General features: G+C 34.5%; 1 protein-coding gene across 3 annotated transcripts in view; it reads left to right on the top strand.

Moving 5' to 3' along the window:
* CCSER1 (coiled-coil serine rich protein 1) overlaps nucleotides 1-21,364 on the top strand; it is a 1,291,424-nt gene that overhangs the window by 94,549 nt on the left and 1,175,511 nt on the right. The window contains exon 2 of one of the 3 annotated variants that reach the window (XM_045791951.2): nucleotides 7,667-7,756. The exons of the other annotated variants lie outside the window; for them this stretch is intronic. The gene's annotated coding sequence lies outside the window, so the exon portion shown is untranslated. The remainder of the gene's footprint in view (nucleotides 1-7,666; nucleotides 7,757-21,364) is intronic. 3 annotated transcript variants of the gene reach the window in all.

The raw sequence follows: 21,364 nt of genomic DNA, 5'->3' as shown, positions 1-21,364 counted from the left end.
AATGATGATGTTCAGCTTTGAAATGCTGGGCTTATCTATCTAATTAAGATATCCTAGAACACATAAAATATTGTAACCACGAGGACTCTAGTAGCCTAGGAAAATTGGACAGAATAAGCAGCTTTCCTTTTTTCTCCTTAGGGAATAAATATAAGTAGAAATGATAGAGAAGATAATTAATACTGTTTTCTAAATATTTAGTTATCTTGAAATAGTTACCCTTCTCACATGAGCTGGCATTACAGTTCACTAGGATTACAAACCAGTTGATCAGCTGACATCCTGTGGCTGATTGTGGATTGGTAGGGGAATGAAAAAAAAAAAACCTTTATTAAGCATTGGCAATTTTACAGTTGCATTTCATACATAACCATTTTGATTTTCAACACTTTTGTGCTTAAAAATCGTGTATGTTTATGTATCTTCATTTTGCACATGAGGAAATTAAGGCTCACACAAGTCAAACTTGTTTTTCCAGATCACACAGTTTAAAATTGGCAAATGGAATTTCAACCCAGTTTAGTCTGATTCCAAGTCCTAATCTTCATTGCCATGTGCTTTTGTTTCTGTACTTCATTCTAATTTTAAGTGCCTTGCTGACTGATATACAAATGAATATGTTTGCCTCTTGTTTTCAGTAAAAATTCATTAATTATGGGAATATTTATTGAGTTTCTGCTGATGCTTAGTATTCTAGTCTCAGGGGTACATCAGTGAACAAGATGGACACAATCCCTGCTTTCATGAAGCTTATTTTCAGTTTGGAAAGACATGAATAATCAATTGGGAAAATGGGATAAAAATAGCAGGTAGTGATAAGGATTATGCAGAAAGTTAAAATGAGGTAATGTGATTGAGAGAGACAAAGCAGCCTCTTTGGTTTGGACCGTTAGGCAAAGTTTCCCTATGGAGGTTAGATTTTAAACTGCAGTTTTATTGGCCAAAAGAGTCAGTCACATTACAACTTCAAGTTGGGGAGGAGATTGCTAACCTAGGCAAAGGATGTTAGTGTTCCTAACAGTAGTAGCAGAGTGGTAGGTAATGAGGTTAGAAGTCGAGCCTGGGTCAGATTATGTAAGAGGGATAAAATTATGTGCAGCTAGAAGCCATTATATGGAATCAGTCAGAAGGTGGATATGAAGGTAACTCTTGTAGCTCTGTGGAGTACGTATTGTGGAGGTAAGAATGGAAGCAGCAGTCCCAGAGAGGAGAGGTGTGCTATTGCCAAGTCAGAGGTGAAACCATGTAGCTTTCTCTGCAATGGGTAAGATGTGGATGGTGAATGAAAACAGGAATCCTGGATTGCTCCTTGACTTTTGTTGAGTATGCTGGTGGATGATGATGCAATTTATTGAGAAGGAGGAACAGGAGGTAGAACAGATTTGATGGTGGGAGTGAGAAATTCAGGGTCTTGTTAGAGCCAAGTTAAGTTTAAATATTAGTTTGAACTATGTGAAATTGCTTGTATTCAATTTTTGACCATTAAAAATGGTAATTTCATATACAGTGTAATACAATGTACAATGTAGTACAATGTAATACCTATTAGACATCCTTATGGAGATAAAAAATAAGCCATTGGCACGAGTAAGTCTGAAGTACTGGAAGCATTCTGGGATGAATACATAGATTTGAGTGTTATCACCATGGGCCCTGATGAGATTAACAAAAGGAGTGCATAGATAAGCAAAGAACAGAATTCAGAGTGATCCAAAGTGGAGCCGAGATGAATTGTATGGGTTGGCAAGATGAGGAAAATTACTAATGAGCTCATTTTCTTTGTCTCTTTGCTGTTATCTGACCCTTGCTACTTGTGAGTATTTCTATTGGAATTTGAATGTGAGACCTAACATTTTATCTGCTTGCATAGTTTGCATTCTATAGGTTAAGTGAGCTTTGGGCTAGTCTGAAGGGTTTTTTGTTTTGTTTTGTTTTGTTTTTTTTTAATTTTAAAATAAGACCCATATGTGGTAGAATAGAGTCTGAGGGATAGACAGATGGCGGAGCTGATAAATAGAACTTTCATAGCCAACATGGCTCTCTGTTGCTCTTTTATTTTTTTTTTGCCAAGAGTATAGCTTTCCAACTTGTTCACAACATGCATGTATATACACACACATGCACAATCACCAAAAACTTGGATTTAGGATTCAATAAAACTTTTGATTTTTCCCTACCAAACAAATAGTGTATTTTGGGGAATTTTAAAAAAGTTTCTATGTATTAATCAGGATTAGAAACTAAAAGAACATACTGGATATGTATAAAATGGGAAACATTTTTATGAGCTGATAGGTTGGATTTCCATATAAATGTTTGAACTGTGTAATACCAGATTTAGTTATCAAAATTAGTATGTACCTTAAACATTGGGCAAGAAAGTGCTATCAAATCCTGAAGTAGTAGAGTTGAGGACACGTAAAGGGGAATTTGTAGTTGTGGATATGTACTGGTTACTATCTGAATAATAATTCACAATAATCTTAGGAAAAGTATGGATGGAAAATGTAACTTTGGAAAAGTATTGAAGAAAACCTTGCAGTGAGAATTGGAGTGCTCTGAGTACTGAAGTGACCAATACTTTTCACACCATCAGATTTTATTTTAAAGAATTTATTTTTAAGTAATCGCTACTCCCAACGTGGGGCTCGAACTTACAAGCTTGAGATCGAGTCACATGCTCTACCAACTGAGCCCCCAGGTGCCCCATCAGATTTTATCTTAAAGTGTGATTTAAAAACTAACATATAAACTAACTCTGTTGTAAAAATGGGATTTTAGTCTGAAAAGTAACTGAAAAAATATATAGTGAATTTAAAATTGGCATTACTACTACTTAGATTTGTGGTGGATTTTGAAAACATCTATTTTTATACCAAGAAGAGAATAAAAGTGACCTTAGCATAGTATAAATCTAGACTAGATAAACATGTATAAATAGGAATATATAATAAGTATATTACATATTTATAGGGAGATATCTGGGATACTAAATTGATCGTACAGTTATTTTCATATATATTTTTTATTTTCATATGTATTTCGTATCTATATGAAATGTTTGCTCCTTCTTTCATTTTGAAGCCATCTGGTTTTTATTTATGTTTTACTTACTTTAAAGGAAAGCGTACTTGATCTGATTTTTAGAATAAAGCAGTTTCTTATCATGTATTGGAGGCTATTGTTTACTATAAAATTTCTAATATTGTCAACATAGCTTTGCAGGCAAAAAAACCACATATATAATACAGAAACAAACTTAAGATTATTTTGGTTGTCTACATTTGCCGAATAAAATACTGACAGGAGTTATATATTATAACTTAGTTTGAAAAATTTGGACAAATATATTTAGTTGTTTCATGATGATTTGATGTATAGGTTTCAGAGTTCTTCCATCCGTGAAAAATATGGTAAGTTGGGGATTGGACTTTAGAAACAGGTAAGTTGGGGATTGGACTTTAGAAACAGGCATGTATAACACTGGCAGAAAGACCTTATCTCTTGTATACCTTCATGTTCTTAGGGTCTGACACGTAATAGACCAGTAAATGTGTATCAAATGAATGTATTAAATTACAAGGGTTAAATATGAAAATCTGGACTTTAATAAACAATTATTGTGGTAGCTTTATATGTGGATTTTCATCTCACTTGCCTAATCCTTGCTTCCTGCTTCCTCACTGCGTTTTGCTTTGCTGGTTCTGCACTCCAGATTGTACTTCAGAATCATGACACAATTGATAATTTACTGATCAGTAAGCAGAGAGCCTGAAAACCTTAGGCTCTTATATACTTAGTATATAAGTATATATACTTATATAATGGAATATTGCACACCCATAAAAAGGATGAGATTGTGCCATTTGCAACAACATGGATAGACCTAGAGGGTGTTACGCTCAATAAAATAAGTCAAACTGAGAAAGGCAAAAGCCATATAATTTCACTTATGTGGAATCTAAAAAAAGAAATGAATAAACAGAAGGCAGAATCAGACCTATAAATATGGAGAACAAAATGATGGTTGCCAAGGGGGGAGGAGTGGGGGATGGGCAAAATGGGTGAAAGGGAGTGAGAAATACAGTCTTCCAATTATGGAATAAATAAGACACCAGAATAAAAATACTACATAAAGAATATAGTCAATGACACTGTAATAGTCTTCTATGGTGACAGATGCTGTGAGCATGGCATAATGTATAAACTTGTTGAATCTCTATGTTCTGAAACTAATATAACATTGTGTATCAACTATGCTCAAATAAAAAAAATTAAAAAAACTTAGGCACTGAACACTAATCTTCTGCTGAGGTCCTTACTTACTCTTGGGTGTGTGTTGCTGTTAAATACGCAGTGACTCTCAAGTCCCACTCTCCTCCTGCATCTTATATTCTACCTGAATCTGGCTGAGAGTAGATTCATATTAACTCTTTCTTTACCATTGTCTGACTTGTGGAATTTTAAATCCCTCGTTTCTTTTATCCTGAACTTCTGACTGTGGTGGCAAGTGTCTATAACTATAGAAAAATAAAAGCATTATTCTATAGCAAAGATACAGTGTACTTTTAAAAATTCCTCATAATAATATAGTCTGTATTCCAGAGCTAGTCACATAACCTATCAGGGGAATTTGAGAGACAGAGGAAAGCATAGTGTAACAATTTACCCTTCTTACTTGTCATGCTCAATAAGGAAAACACACCACGAATAGATGTGTGTGTGTGTGTGTGTGTGTGTGTGTGTGTGTGTGTGTGTGTATTCCTAGACTTTTCTAGGTGCAAGATCATGTCATCTGCAAATAGAGGTAAATTTACTTCTTTTACAATCTGGATGCTTCTTGTTGTTTTTGTTGTTTAGTTTTTTTATTTTTATTTTTGCCTCCTTGTTCTAGCTAGAATCTCCAGTATAATGTTGAATAAATATGGTGAGAGTGGACATCCCTATTTGTTCTTAACTTTAGAGGGAAAGCATTGAGGCTTTCACCACTAAGTACAATGATAACAATGGTTTTTTTTTTTTTTTTTTTGAACATGTCATTTATCAGATTGAGGAAGTTTCCTTCTATTTTTGGTTTATTGAGAGTTTTTATCATGAAAGTTTTTGGGATTTGTCACATGTTTTTGGGCATCTCTAAGATAATTGTGTAATTTTGTTCTAAATTCTATTGATAAGGTGTATTACGTTGGTTTTTGAATGTTAAATGTGCCTTGCGTTCATGGAAAAAATTTCATTTTATTATGGATTTTTTTCTTGTGACCTATTTTTTGACAGGATTTTGTCGAGGATTTTGCATATAAATTTACAAGAGTTATTTGTCTTTAGTTTTCTTTTCCATCCCATTATCTAGTTTTGGTATCAGGTATACTGTTTTGGTGTTGGTGTTCTATTTATCTGGAATAGGACATACTATGGGAATATATGCAGGCCTTAGGAATTGACCTTACAGAATGAATTGAGAAGCATTACTCCTAATTTTTGGAACTTTATGAAGAATTAATACCTTTTATAAATATTTGGTAGAATTCAGCAGTGGAACCATCTGGCAATAGTGTTTTATTTGTTGGAAGTTTTAAAATTGCTAGGTAATTATCTGTATTTATTGTAGGTCTATTCAGAGTGTCTGTTTATTCTTGAGTCGATTTTGGTAGTTTGCATCTTTTAGAATCTGTCCATTTCATATGAATTTTCCAGTTTGTTGGCATACAGTTCATAGTATTCCTTACGATTCTTTTCATTTCTGTAAGGTTGGTTGGATGGTCTCTCATTTTTTATTTTAATAATTTTAGTCTTTCTTCTTTTTTCTGGGTTAGCCTTGCTGAGGGTTTATCATTGTCTATTTTGTTGATTTTCTGCACTGTTTTCCTGTTCTTTATTTCAGTAATCTGTATACTGATCTTTATTATTTCCTTCATTCTGCTTGCTTTAGATTTCATTTGTCTTTCCTTTGCCACTGTCTTCAGGTGAAAGATGATGCTATTGATTTGATTATTTCTTCTTTTTTAATGTAAGTGTTTACAGATATAATCATCTCTTAATTAGTTGCTTACACTCTATCTTAATAAGTTTTGTTTTCTCTTCATCTCAAAGCATTTTCTAACCTACCTTCCTTCCTTCCTTCCTTCCTTCCTTCCTTCCTTCCTTCCTCCCTCCCTCCCTCCCTCCCTCCCTCCCTCCCTCCTTCCCTCCCTTCCTCCCTCCCCCCCTCCCTCCCTCCCTCCCTCCCTTCCTGCAGCCATAAGTTATTTAGGAATGTTACTTACATTCTATCTATTTGTGAATTTTCCAAATTTCCTTTTGTTATTAATTCCTAAATTCATTTCTTTGTGGTTGGAGAACCTACTTCGTATGATTTAAGTTGGTCAATTGTTCAATGACTCTCTTTACTTCTAGTAACATGATTTTTTTTACATTTCAGCAGTATATTTTCTCTGATATTAATGTAACTATTTTTCCTTTCCTGCATTGCTGTTTGTATGGCATATTTTTACTTCCATTCTGTTTGTATCTTTGAATCTAAAGTGTGTCTCCCATTGATAGCATATTTTTGATATTATTGCTGTTTTTATCCAGTCTAACAATCTTTTTGATTGAATTGTTTAATACATTAATATCTAATTTTATTGTTGATATGGTTGGATTTGTGGCTGCCACTTAACTTTTTGTTTTATAGGCACACAAACTAATATATATTAGTTATTTTCTTAGTGGTTGTTCTTGGATTTACAGTATACATAATTTATTAGAATCGACCTCAGATTTACTCTAACTTAATTCCAGTGAGTTATAGAAATGTTACTCCTATGTAGCTCCACTTTTGATACATTATTGTTTGTGTATGAGAGAGGGAGAGAGAGACAGGGACGGGGCGAGACAGAGAAACAGTCTCTGTTACAAACCAGACAAGACATTATTGTAATTATTAATTTAGATAATTTATGTCTTTAAGGAAGCTATAAGAATAAAGGACAGCAAGTATATGTTTATAGAGTTTTGTTATGCTAATAACCTTTTTCATTATGGTTATACTTCTCTTCATTTCTTCCTGTGGATTCACTTTACCATCTGGTGTCGTTTTCTCCTGCTTTCTTGTGCTCTTATAAATATATTACATTTCTGCATGTTACAGGCCCAACAATATAATTATACATACTATTTTACATAATTACTTTAAAATCAGTTAAGAGAAGAAAAGAGAAGATGTAATTATATTGTCTTTTATAATTTAATGATGATTACCATTACTAACACATTTTGTTTTTTGGTGTGGGTCCAAATTACTGTTGGGTGTCACTCGCTTTCAGTCTTAAGAACTTGCTTTAGTATTTCTTGGAAGGCAGGTATGTTTGCAATAAATTCAGTTTTTATTGATCTGGAAATATCTTTATTTGTCTTTATTTTTTAAAGATTATTTTGCTGAATATGATTCTTGACTGGCATTTTTTCCTTTCAACTCTTTGAATATATCATCACACTGCCTTGTATTTTCCATTGTTTTTGATGAAAAATGTACCATAACAGGTGTTACTCTTATTGGGGTTCCCTTGTATTGACAAATTGTTTTCCTCTTGCTCCTTTCAAGTTATTCTTGTGCTGATTGTGGTTGTTTGCTTGTTTGCTTAGGGATTTTGGTTGACTATCTTAATAAATTCCGTTTCCTCCCCAGTGCGCAACCTCTGGTGTTGTTCTTCAGGGACACAGCCTTGGACACATGCGCCGTCACTCTGATCTCATTTTTCCCTCAACCACTCAAGAGGTAACAGTGGCTTTAGTCAGTCTCGTTTTCACTGTCTCTTATTCTGATTTTTCTGCTAAATTTGTAGCTGTTCCGTCTGCTATCATCCCCAGCCATTGGCCTATATTAATTACCAGCTGATTGTCTCTTGTTTTCAACAACACTTGGGGACATAGATTGCTGTATAGTTGGATCCAATTAAATTTGGGCCCTTTTGCAAAGGCATTCTTTGACATCAGGCTTTAAGACTTATTACTACCCTAGGAATACTCTGATCCTTCTTGCTTTCATGGAGCTACCAGTCTGCTTTTAATTTCTTACCATAAAATCTTTATTCTTTTCAACATTGTTCTTAGACTTGTAATACCCATGTTCTGTCCCAAATAAAGTCAGTCCCCTTAAGGAGACTTCTGGAGTCTTCTGTTCTTAGGGCTTGCCTATCTCCTCTGGGAAGAACCCCTTGAACAAGTGTTCCGGAATTGGGGATGGAGATGGTGGCTTACTTCTCTAGGAGGGACACCCTTGCTCTAATAAGTAGGGAACTTGGCAGGGATGGTAGCCTTAGTTCTTATCTTGATTCTTGATCTTGAACCTGTACCCTAGGGGCTTGATTATGCAGGAGTGCTCAGGGCCCAGTATCACCATCCAACCATGCGTAGGGTAGTCTTCTACCCTATGTTCTTGCTTGTAATAGAGCTTTTGCAACATAGAGTCGGGCAAGGTGAGCAATGCTAGTGAGCTTCTTCTCCTAGGGAGAAATGATAGTTCTAGACTAGGATCTGGGGGAGAAAGAGTCCTGTGTTCTTGACCACATGTGCCTGTAATAGAGCTTCCACCGGCGGTCAGTAAGTGGGTGGCTCAATGCCATAGACTCTCACTGTTTTTATTGAGATTTATTAGGTTTAGTTGAATAAGTGTTTCTCATGTTGCATGTCCTTAGAACAATTTCCTGATATTTTAAGTGGGCGCTTTAGGTAATTTTTACCTGTTATGATTGTTTCACTGAGAGAGGGTCCATAGAGTTCTTTATACCCCCATTTCGGAGGTACTCTCTTATTTTAGAAATAAGGAATCCCAAAATAGTTATTTTAAGTGGATTCTCTCTGTATTGTTCTTAACATTTACTTTCATTTGCAAAAATTTGTATATGTTTATAAAAAGATATATATATATATATCCCTTTACATGAACATATTTTTTCTACCTGTATTTATTCTGCGTCTACCAGTAAATGCCCTCTTTTTCGGTGAAACGGTAGATTTTTTTCGAAGCATACATCCAGGAAAATTTATTCCAGTGCTTTTCATTAGCAGATAACAATAGTTTAATAAACACTATCTTCCAGTCCTTTTGGAATTACCACCAGAATTCCAGTTTATTAATTTACAAAGAAATTTGTAACGATTACATGGAACTATTTGAATCAGGATGATCATTATATATTTTTCTTGTTAGAGAGATCTACATAGGAAGCAACATCACAATTAGAAGGTTACTTGGTAACCATGAAATCTGAACAATAGTTCATCTTTCATAATTGGAAAGATTCATAGTATCAGTCTGTATCGTCATGCCTATCTTTTAAAATCTTTACCCTCTCTTCTCTATAGTCAATAAATATGAATCAGTTTATAGGAATATAAACTATAAAAATTAGGGCATCTCAAACAAACATAAGGACAGTAATTTTAAAAATTTAGTGTACAAATCAACAATGGTGAATACAAAATTTTGACATTTATGGACATATTTTGCAACCTCAGCATTTGGACTTTCTAACAATTTCTGACCTCTATTTCTAGAATAAGCTTTATAGAATCTACTGATTACAGACTTTATGCCCAGACTTTAAATGCAATATATTATACTGAAATTATAACTACTGGCAATCATGTAAGGAAAAGTAAAAGAGCACAATTTAAGCAAGAGAAATTTTTAGAAAATAGATCACCAATAGCAAGGGTACAAGTATGATAATATCTAACATTTGTTTTCTGTGTTTCAGATAGTGTTCATTTTACTTGTGTGATGTCATCCAGTTGTGACAATAGCTAGGAATTTGTTGTTTATTTTTTGTTTATAGAAGAGGAGCCTGAAACTCTGGATATGTATGTAACTTATCTAAGTTTGTACAGCTAAATGATGATGAAAATGTGGCATTCACCCTGACAGACTAACTCCAGAGTTCTTATTCTTTACTCTGCCACGTTGCATCCAAGAGTTTGTAAAGATTTTTTCTTCATCTTTGGTAGTTTATTTCCTTGGGTTTCACAGATTTGAAAAACATGTTTATTGATCCACCTGGAGTTCCCCTGTTCTTTTAACTTAGTGTCTACTTAGAATGCTGGAGGAACCATTCTTGTAGTCATAGAAATTTCAGCCATATTTTGTGACCTGGCCCATTCTGTCTATTGCAAAAATACATAATGTACAAGATAGTTAAGGTGAAGAAGGATATATATGTCAGAGCCAAAGCATAGTGTGAGAGGCATTATTCTAATGCCTTATGCATGTTATCTCATTTAATCCACGGTAAGAATCTGTAGGGTGTGCATTGTTGTCTCCAGCTTTACAGATAAACAACATTAGAGTCAGAGAGGCTAACCAATGTGCTTTTTGTTGCACAGGATATAAGTATTAGATATGAATTGTGCCCATTTGTTCTGAAGACATTGCTCTTTTCAGTAGTCCCTGTCATATCCTAAAATGTTCACTGACTACTTGGCATTGTAGACTCTTTGAGTAAGCTGTCATCAGAGTGCTTCTCTGGAGGTAGTTACTATTAGCCATTTTACAGATGAGAAATCAAGAATCAAAAAAAAGTAGTCATAAGAAATAAGTTTACATGGGTCACCTTGAGATTGCCTATTATGGATTAATAAATGGTATAATCAGCCAAAATGTAGATCAGTAATAGTTTTACTTTATTGTTATAGAAAATGTGGTGGTCTTAATAGTAGATACAAAACTCACCTGAAAACTAATGATTTTTGCAAAGAAGAAAAATATAGCATAAAATATCAGTGTTCTGTGTCATAAAATGTAAGTTATCAATAATAGAGCATTGCTATTCATTATTAAATATTAGTTACCAAAATGAGTACTTAAAATTCTAAGAGAAAGACCCTGTACATTTTTTTTAAATTTGAAAACATGACACATAATGGGCATTCAATAAATGTTTATTAAGGAAGCAAACAAAATGTATTTTGGTATATTTAAAACTCAAATGAACAAAGCAGGAATTTGCATTGGTTATGGTGGTGGAAAAGAGATTCAAGCTGGACTAGGTAAACTATAGCTTCTATTAGTATGGCTTCTCCAGAGGAGCAGAATCAATGGGATAGATAGATAGATTGATAGATAGATCTAAAGAGATTATAGTTAAAACTGGAGGCCCACACCCATAGTATACTTTAAGCAAATTAAATATATAAAAATTTAGGGTAGATACATTTATGAAAATTTCATTAATTTTAAAATAAGAAATCCCAAAAGAATTCCCTCAAGTAGATTATACATTACTCTATGGAATTGGGTCATGTCATTGTGGAGGCTGCAAAATTCCAAGATCTGCAGTTGGCAAGCTGAAGACACAGGAGAGTTAAGTGGCATAAGTTCAGTCTGAGTCCGTGTCCGAAGGCAGGAGAAGATCGATGTTCAAGCTGAAAGACAGTTAGACAGAGAGAAAATTCTCCCTTACACAGCCTTTTATTCTCTTCAGGTCATTAATGGATTTGTTGAAGCCCACCAGATATCTGGGCAGCCTGTGGTTCAGTCAGGCTGACATATAATATTAACCATCACATTGATCAATTTTCCGTTAACTCCAATCATTTCCAAAAGGTGATCTTTAAGTTAAGGTTCTAGGTTAATGGTAAGATGATAAAGAGTTTGTAGCCAGCGAATATATTTTGGTGTTTATAAGATAATGACTCCAACACTTCAGTCTGTATTTGACAGCTGCTGATACAAGATCAGAGAAAAATAATTACTAATAAATGATTTATTCATTTAAAAATTTTATCAAAGTGAATACTTATGAAGGACTCAGAGAATTTTTGAGAAGTTTATGATTTCAAAAAATACAAAGTTTCTTATAGTTACATTCCTCAAAGGAAAACAGTCATAATGGTTTGATCCATTTCCTTCTAGTCTTTTTTCTGTATGAATAAAATTAATTACATGTACTGTGTTTGCTTGGGTCCCACAAGAAGCAGACAGCAAAATGGGACTAGATGTGCAAGATATTTGATGGAGGATAAAGCAGAGAGAGAGAGCAAGAATAGTCTTGGAGTCTTCAGACTACAGTGAAGATCTGACATCTGTGGGAGAAAGAGGGGAGGGAGAATTGGGTAGGAAGAACTTCAGACAGCAGAACTGTTGAGTCAGTCTCAGCCAGTCCTCGAGTGAAAGTTGTCCATATCAGGAATCCCATGTCTGGTAAAGAATGGTCTGATTCTAGGAGCTCCCTGGTGCTTAGTCATTGGCTGGGAACAGACCACGGGAAGTGTAGCTTCAAGATGGACACTGTGATGGATCCCAAGGTGAGGCAGCTGAAGGCTATTAATCAATCATGTTTGTTACAGCTGGTTCTCTTGAAGGAAAGATTTGAATGGAGCACTTATATGGCTGCCCCATATAGGCATACTCTGTTTTACTCAATATAGTGTATATTTATATAATGTATTTCTGGCATTAGAAAATTTATTACGAAATACTTCCATAATCTTTCTAGATGCTAAATAGTATTCAGTTGTGTGTTTCCAGTGAGATTTATTCAGCCAGTCCAATATCTGAATTACTTGAGAAATATTTTATATCCACTATGTAAACTGATAGGGTATTATAATATTTTGTACTTGATTCACCAGATGCTTCTTAAATCATAGTAGAGTAGTCATATATTTTGTCATTAAACATTCTCAGACATACACATCCAGTGCATCTCTCCAATTTACAAGATACAGTGAAATCCTGACATGCCCAGATTAGTCTGTAATGCTTTAACAGAATCTTATTCCCTGAAATAGTTGTTAGTAGTTGTTTAAAGAAGAATCTATTGTCATATTCTTACTATGTGATTTATATATAGGTTTAATTTAATAGGCTAGAAATTATTGGAGGTGGTAACTTTTTTAGCTAGATGGAAATTTTCATTTTATTCTTTATATACATTTAACATACTAAAGATGTCTTAATACTTCTCTGTTGATACACTTATATAAAAGAATAGAATTATACTTGAGTATTTTTGAAGCAATAGGAAATTTCTGGTAATTACCAAGAACTCTTGAACAGATTTGCATGTAAGAAGCCTTTGCTTGGGGCCCTGTGTGGCTCAGTCCTATTAAGCATCTGTCTTTGGCTCAGGCTGATCTCAGGGTCCTGGGTTGAAGCCCCACATCGGGCTCTCCCTCTGCCTCCCTCACTGCTTACTTGTGCTCTCTCTCTCTCTCTCTCTCTCTGTGTCAAATAAATAAATACATTTTCTTTTAAAGAAGCCTTTGTTGGGTCACCTGGGTGGCTCAGTTGGTTAAGTAACTGCCTTTGGCTTGGGTCATGATCCTGGAGTCGCATGATCCAGTCCTGTATTGGGCTTCCTGCTCAGTGAGGAGTCTGCTTCTCCCACTGACTCTCTCCCCTCTAATGCTCTCTCTCACTCTCTCTCTCTCTCAAATAAATAATTCTTCTTAAAGAAGCCTTTGTTTAAAGAAATTTTTGTAATTTTAGTGTGATTTGTGTCCCTGGGTCTTTAATTACATGGATGGGATAAGACAAACTCTTAGGAATTTCCAAACTATAGATTCATGATTTCTTTGTTTTTGTATGAATTTCTTGCCTTGGAATAAGCAAGAGTAAATAAAAAGGCCTTCAGGTGCTAATATCTTGGTATGCCAACAAAAGGAAAAGGGGACTAAGGTAGTTGAAACAGAGCAATCAAGGGGAGGGGGGTAACCCGCTATAAGAACAAAGAGGTAGGACTTTGTTGAATGTATATAACTTACTTGGGTTTAAATCTATAATGGTAAGTCTTTCCAAGACTTTAAGTGAAGGGATGATAAAAATAATTAAAAGCAACCAACAACAAAAAACCCAGTCCTAAATATTCAGAAGAGATTGTGGAGGGATGAAAGCAGAGTCCAGTTGTAGACTTGAGTGGCTTGGCAAGAGATGATAGTTAGAAAGGGTTTGGCCATAAGCTGCAAGATTGTTTCATGGGAAAATGAGGTATTCTAATGCTATTAGAATAGCATTCTTCTTGTAAATTCTTCTTGTAAATTCACTAGAATGTATCACTTTAAGGAAACATTTAATGTTATAACTGGTTCTAGTATGGGTGGTTGATTCAGAAAACAAAACAAAACAAATGAAACCCCAAGGGAAAAAAAAAAATCCAAAATGGAGACCCAGTAATTCATAGTAAATACTTTGGGGGGAAAAAAGTTTACAAATTTGTTTGAAAAAAAGTAAAATAAAATAAAAAGTTATTTTAGGTGATAATTGCAATGATGGCTTCAGTATTAGGAATGAGTAAAGAATGATCCATTGTTGATTTGGGGAAGAAATTTTGCAGACATAAAGATATAATAGAATTATCTTGATGAAGTCCCAAAAGTTCATTTTTGCTTTTGTTTCCCTTGCCTTTGAAGATGTGTCATGAAAGAAGTTGCTGTGGCCAATGATGAAGAGGTTACTGCCTATGTTCTCCTGTAGGATTTTGATGGATTTCTGTTTCATATTGAGGTCTTTCATTCATTTAGAGTTTATCTTTGTGTGTGGTATAATAGAATGGCCGAGTTTCATTCTTCTGTATATAGCTGTCCAATTTTCCCAGCGCCATTTATTGAAGAGACTGTCTTTTTTCCATTGAGTATTTTTTTCCCGATTTGTCAAAGATTAGTTGACCATAGAGTTGAGGGTCCATATCTGGGCTCTCTATTCTATTCATAGATGTATTCCATTGATCTATGTGTCTGTTTTTGTGCCTACCATGCTGTCTTGGTGATCACAGCTTTATAATATAGCTTGAAATCAGGCAACGTGATTACCCCAGCTTTAGTTTTCTTTTTCAACATTCCCTTGGCAATTCAGGGTCTTTTTCTGGTTCCATACAAATTTTAGGATTGTTTGTTCCAGTACTTTGAAAAATGGCATTGATATTTTGATTGGGGTAGCATTGAAAGTATAGATTGCTCTGGGGAGCATAGACATTTTAACAATGTTTATTCTTCCAATCCATGAGCATGGAATGTTTTTCCATCTTTCTGTGTCTTCTTCAATGTCTTTCATAAGTGTTCTGTACTTTCTGGAGTATAAATCCTTTACCTCTTTGGTTAGATTTATTCCTATGTATCTTATGGTTTTTGGTGCTATTGTAAATGGAATCGATTCTCTAATTTCTCTTTCTACAGTTACATTGTTAGGGTATAGAAAAACCACTGATTTCTGTGCATTGATTTTGTATCCTGCCACTTTGCTGAATTGCTGTTATGAGTTCTAGTAATTTGGGGATGGAGTTTTTTAAGCTTCTGCACAGCAAAGGAAACAGTCAACAAAACTAAGAGGCAACCCACGGAATGGGAGAAGATATTTGCAAATGACATTACAGATAAAGGGCTGGTATCCAAGATCTATAAAGAACTTCTCAAACTCAACACCGAAAAAACAAATAAGTCAAAAAATGTGCAGAAGACATGAACAGACACTTCTCCAAAGAAGACATACAAATGGCTAACAGACACATGAAAAAATGTTCAACATCATTAACCATCAGGGAAGTTCAAATCAAAACCACATTAAGATACCAACTTACACCAGTTAAAATGGCAAAAATTAACAAGGCAGGAAACAACAAGTGTTGGTGAGGATGTGGAGAAAGGGGAACCCTCTTACATTGTTGGTGGGAATGCAAGTTGGTACAGCCACTTTGGAAAACAATATGGAGGTTCCTCAAGATGTTAAAAATAGAGCTACCCTATGACCCAGCCATTGCACTACTGGGTATTTACCCCAAAGATACCAATGCAGTGAAAAGAAGGGTCATATGCACCCAATGTTCTTAGCAGCAATGTCCACAATAGCCAAACTGTAGAAGAAGCTGAGATGCCCTTCAACAGACGAATAGATAAAGGTGTGGTTCATATATACATGGAATATTACTTGGCCTTCAGAAAGGATGAATACCCACCATTTGCATCGACATGGATGGAACTTAGTGAAATAAGTCAAGCAGAGAAAGACAATTATCATATGGTTTCAACTCATATGTGGACCATAAGGAATAGCATAGAGACTTTAGGAGAAGGAAAGGAAAAATGAAGGGGGGAAAATCAAAGGGAGAGACGAACCATCAGAGACTATGGACTCTGGGAAACAAACCAAAGGTTTCAGAGGAGAGGGAGGTAGGGGAATGGGTTAGCCCCGTGATGGGTATTAAGGAGGGCATGTATTGCAATGAGCACTGGGTGTTATATGCAAATAATGAATCATGGAACACTACATCAAAAACTAATGAAGTACTGTATGGTGACTAAGGTAACATAATAAAAAAAGAGATAGAATTATGCAGCAGCTTTCACTTCATGCGTGACTTTTAGGGCACCATCATAAAGAGGATTTCTTGTAAAAATAAAATATTTGAGGGCTTCATCAGTTTTTTCAAGGGCATAATCTGTGCTACTCAAAAATGCTTTTCTGTTGCACAAAGTCTGTAACTATTCTTTTCAATTTGCTCTTCTTCTATAAGTTCTGATTTGTCAATATCTGTGTGTGTGTGTGTGTGTGTGTGTGTGTGTGTGTTGAGCAGTTTTCTATCTCACCTTCATCACTTTAGTGAAATTTTGCTGTTTTTGCACACTCTGCAATCTCATTGTGGAATTTATTGCATTTTTTTTGGCATTGTTTTTTTGTTTATTTACAATAAAAGTCTAACTCCTGGAAATGTTGACATGATTTCTGGGAAGTCACTAGTATTAACTGGGATGAGAAATTTTATTGACTATTGACTATTGATATTAGAAAAAATTAGTTTATCACATGGTGGGATCATTTTCATCATGTTGTATACCCCATACAAGGTCAACTAAAAAAATTAGAACAGGAATATCCTTAATATTCTAATACTTTCCTATTTACTGTAATACTTTCTGATTTACTATAATGCATTTTGTAATGTACATATATATGTATATACACACACACACTTGTTTATAAACTTTCCTTTTCTCTATCTGGTGTTAGTTAACAAATCTACTGCCCTATTAAATGTATATATAGCTGTCTAGCACTATTTATTATTACTTTTTCTTTGCTTCAGAGTTCTGGTGGTGTTCTGGATGATTGGGTATGCTGGAATATTTTGAAGTAATTGAACATTTCTACTTGTCTATCTAAGCATTTAATATTCCTCTGTGGAATATTAAGGTTATCTTGACCATTATTAATTGAAGGTTTTTCATTTTTTATCATCTTAGTTGGTATATTAATTTTGAATTTATTCCTTCACAAAAAGTCCTCCTAACAAATTCCGAATTACATTTTCCCACTAAACGTAACCCATTTTCTTTTTCTTTTTTTAAGATTTTATTTATTTATTTGACAGAGAGAGAGAGAGCACAAGCAGGGGAACAGTAAAGGGAGAGGGAGAAGCAGGTTCCCAGCTGAGCAGGGAGCCCGATGCGGGGCTCAATCCCAGGACCCTGGGATCATGACCTGAGGCAAAGGCAGATGCTTAACTATCTGAGCCACCCAGGTGCCCCAAATTTTCTTTTTCTGATATCTATTGATTATTCACCTTATTTTAAAGAAAGGATATAATTTTTCTTTCATCTCCATAAACTATAAGAATACCTTAAAAATAATGTCTAATAAAGAATATTATGTATTTCAGATAGCTTGTGTATTATAATCTTCATGTGAACAAATATACTTTTATAGGGTTTCTGTTGAGGAGGAAAGGACATGAACTACTTGTAATCTCTTACTTGACCATTTTTAAGTTCTTAAAATAATTATGCCCAAAATTGGTATAATTGATATATAGTAATTATACCAAAATAATTATACCTTCTTATATTGCCAGGGCAATATAATTAGTTTTATCTTTCAAACTTTATCCTGTTGAATGGATTTCAAGGTGGATATTGGCATAAAAATACATTGAGGAAAGGTTATTTTAACATTTAAATAATACATGTTTTATATATACATATATATATATGCATATCAAAGTTAGATGATAATCATAAGTAATCAGGTATTAAAAAAACTAATGTGATGGGTTTGTGGTAAATGTTTAAATTTCACCTGTATAAAATTAGGGTTGGTTAATAATTTTTTTTAATATAATGATACAGAAATTGAAATGTGTTATTATTAGGTGGTTACATCAAATGATTTTAAAGACATTTTTGTTCATATTGCTGTATTTTAAAGAATGCTAGTGAGGTTATGTCTAGGGTTAGTTCCAAATCAAATGTATCTTTCTGAGTGTAGTGGGGAGAGGATATTTCATACTTAGTGCTGAGTCCAGCTATTTTACTCTATGAAATATTAATTACATGATTTTAAGGATAAGAATCTCTTTTATAGTTCTTCTGTGGGAGAAATAATTTGGTCATCATTGTATTTCATTTTCTTGATTGAATAGATACATAGAACAAAATGCACTGCCATCTTCTGACAATCACATTCTGAGGCTCTGATTAAATACTTGTATTGTAATCTTACAGTATTTTTAGCCTTTCAAATACAGATCTAGTTCTGCTGTAACCTTTAGATACTTTTCAGCAGTGTACTTAACTTCATTGGCTGTTTAGCAGCCCTAGAAATGAGAATCCTGAGATTTTAACATTTAGCTTTACAATATTTCACTTCATACCCTAGTTATAAATATTTAAAACTGTAATCACCTGATAGAACGCAACTCTAATAAATGTAGTAATTATCATCATCATGGAACTGACAAAGACCACAATCATTCATTTTAAATCTCCAATATTTCAGGTTATGTGGTTCAGTATAAAAGTTTATTAAAAGAGCATTAACAATCAGTTCTTCCTCCCTCCCTCCCTTCATAATTGTTGTTAGAGAACTTAATGTTAATAATTGTCATTATAGAACTGAAATTGACTGTCATGACTTAGAGAATTCAGGAAATTATTTTCTCTACATTGTTTGTACATCATTGTTGATTTTAAGTGTGTATAATATTTTCATCTGTATATTCCCAAAACAGATTTTTTAATTGGGGTTCTTAATCTGATCAGACATTTTCCTCAAGATATTTTATTTTGAATTCTTTTTTCTTTTTTTTTTTTTTGAGAGAGAGAACATGAGTTGGGGGGAGGAGAAGGGGTAGAGGGAGAGGGGGAGAGAGAATCTTAAGCAGGCTTCATGCTGGGCATAGGGCTCCATCTCACGACCCTGAGATCATGACTTGAGCCGAAAAGAGTCAGACGGTTAACCAACTGAGTCACCCAGGTGCCCCTAGAAATTTTATTTAGTAGTAATGAATTTTATGCTAACTCACAAAACAAATTTATGTGGTTAATATCACATAGCAACATCATTTATCAAATTGCATTATCTCCCAAACATATATATCTTTGCCTCTATTGAAAAACACAGTCTGAATTCAAGCTCAAAACATGAAGGAAATTCTCCCTATTCCACAGTTCAACTTAATAGGAATAGTGATTTCCTCTTATGCAATAAGTTAGAGCAGCAAAACTTCTAGGGACAAGAAATAGAGGGGAAGAAGGGAAGTAGGCATCTGTGCATCCTGACATTCTTTCAAGTTGTTGGGTCTTTTTTTTTTTTTTAAGATTTTATTTATTTATTTGACAGAAAGAGAGGGAACACAAGCAGGGGGAGTGGGAGAGAGAGAAGCAGGCTTCCCGCTGAGCAGGGAGCCCGACTCGGCTTGATGCCCGCCTTCTGGGAATATGACCTGAGCCAAAGGCAGACGCTTAATGACTGAGCCTCCCAGGTGCCCCAGGTTGTTGGGTCTTATCAACTGTGTTCTAGTGGGAGCAGATAAAACAGCCCAGGGGTAAGAAAGCCCTCTCTTCATTTTTAAGTATGCAGATTAAAAACAGTTGTAGGGGGTTACTATTCATACATCTTTTTAAGACATTGAATCCAGTGAATCCAAGTCTTCAACATCATTTTGTATCCCAACTTCCTGCTATCCCTAGTTCTCACCCCATTTGACATTGAATGAGAATGTTTGTCTTGAAGTAGAGCTTTTTCAGAACTTCAGGGAATCATATTGAGGGAGACGCATGAAACTTCTGTTTAGTTTCGTAGGTTCATGTCATCAGATATGGAAGTCATGGTGGAAAAAAAGAGAGAGAAAGAGAGAGAGAGAGAGAGAAACCACTAAGGATTTGTAGGGTACTGAACTCAAAAAAAAATAGTTCATTAAAGACATATTGAAAAATCATTTACATTCTGTGTATATGTTTTTGTATTACTTTATCATCGTCTTTGCTTGAACACATGCTATCACATCTCTTTTTGCTATTGAGGAAACTGACTTGACAAGGTAAAGTAGTGGAGGAAGGGAGGGGTTAATAAGCAAAGCACAGAGGATTTTTAAGAGAGTTAAAAAAATTGTGTGACACCATAATGATGGGTATGTGTCATTATGCATTTATCTAACCTCATAGAATTATAGACAACATTAAGAGTTTAGGACAAAAATGTGATTTGAACATCTTAAACCTAAGACCATATCTTTAGTAATTCAATAACATCCTAGCCCACAATTTACAATAATCTGACATTTTCTATTGATTATTATTGATTTTTTCTGTGTCTCTTCCATATTTGATGCTTTAGCAGAAAATATCTTAGAAATGTTTCTAATTCAAATTACACTGAGGAATTCTCTTTCACAGACAGAACTAAGAAAAAGGAGAAAGAGGAAAGAGTAAAAGCTGTTACTGAGAAAGAGAAGCGATAGGATATAAGTCAAGGAAGTGAAAATTTGATGTCTTTGGTGATTGGCAAATCATGTATTTAATCTCTTTAATGACCTTAGGGTTTTTTCATGAGAGAAAGTTTATACCCAGAAGAGTGCAGGTTAAGGTGGAACATAGCACACAGGCTGCCAATTTTTCCACCTTTGCCCACGTCACACATCATATTCTATTTAGGGCACGTTTTCCTGTTGAGCATGGATAGACCTCCCAACTATTCTCAGTACTTCACTCCAGTTCCCACTAAGTTGGGCTTGAAATGAAACCTGTTTCCTACTTTGAGTGTAGTGTAATCTAGTCATTACTGGAATGTGTAAAATTTAGGTGAATATAAAAATTTAAAGATATTTATATTTTGTTGGATGCCAGAATTCTGAAATTTTCTGAAATAAAAAAATAGGTGGACTATATGCAATTAGTTTTATCAGCACAGTGTTAGAATTGGAGAAGAATATAATGAAAAGAGTAGGGATCATATACCAATCCACTGTGGAAGCTAAAGTGTGGGAACTAAAGCTAAGGGTTTATAATATTCATCATATACAGAAAGAATTAGCCACATAGCGATAATGCAGAGTGAAGAACAGAATATTTCCTATGAATATAATGGAGTCTCCAAGGTGAGGTAAAGCAATGGAATAGA

Source organism: Ursus americanus, chromosome 8 (genome assembly GCF_024610735.1).
Source record: "Ursus americanus isolate L20-20 chromosome 8, mUrsAme1.1.p, whole genome shotgun sequence".
Lineage (NCBI taxonomy): Eukaryota > Metazoa > Chordata > Mammalia > Carnivora > Ursidae > Ursus > Ursus americanus.
This window is presented reverse-complemented; position numbering and strand designations above follow the sequence as displayed.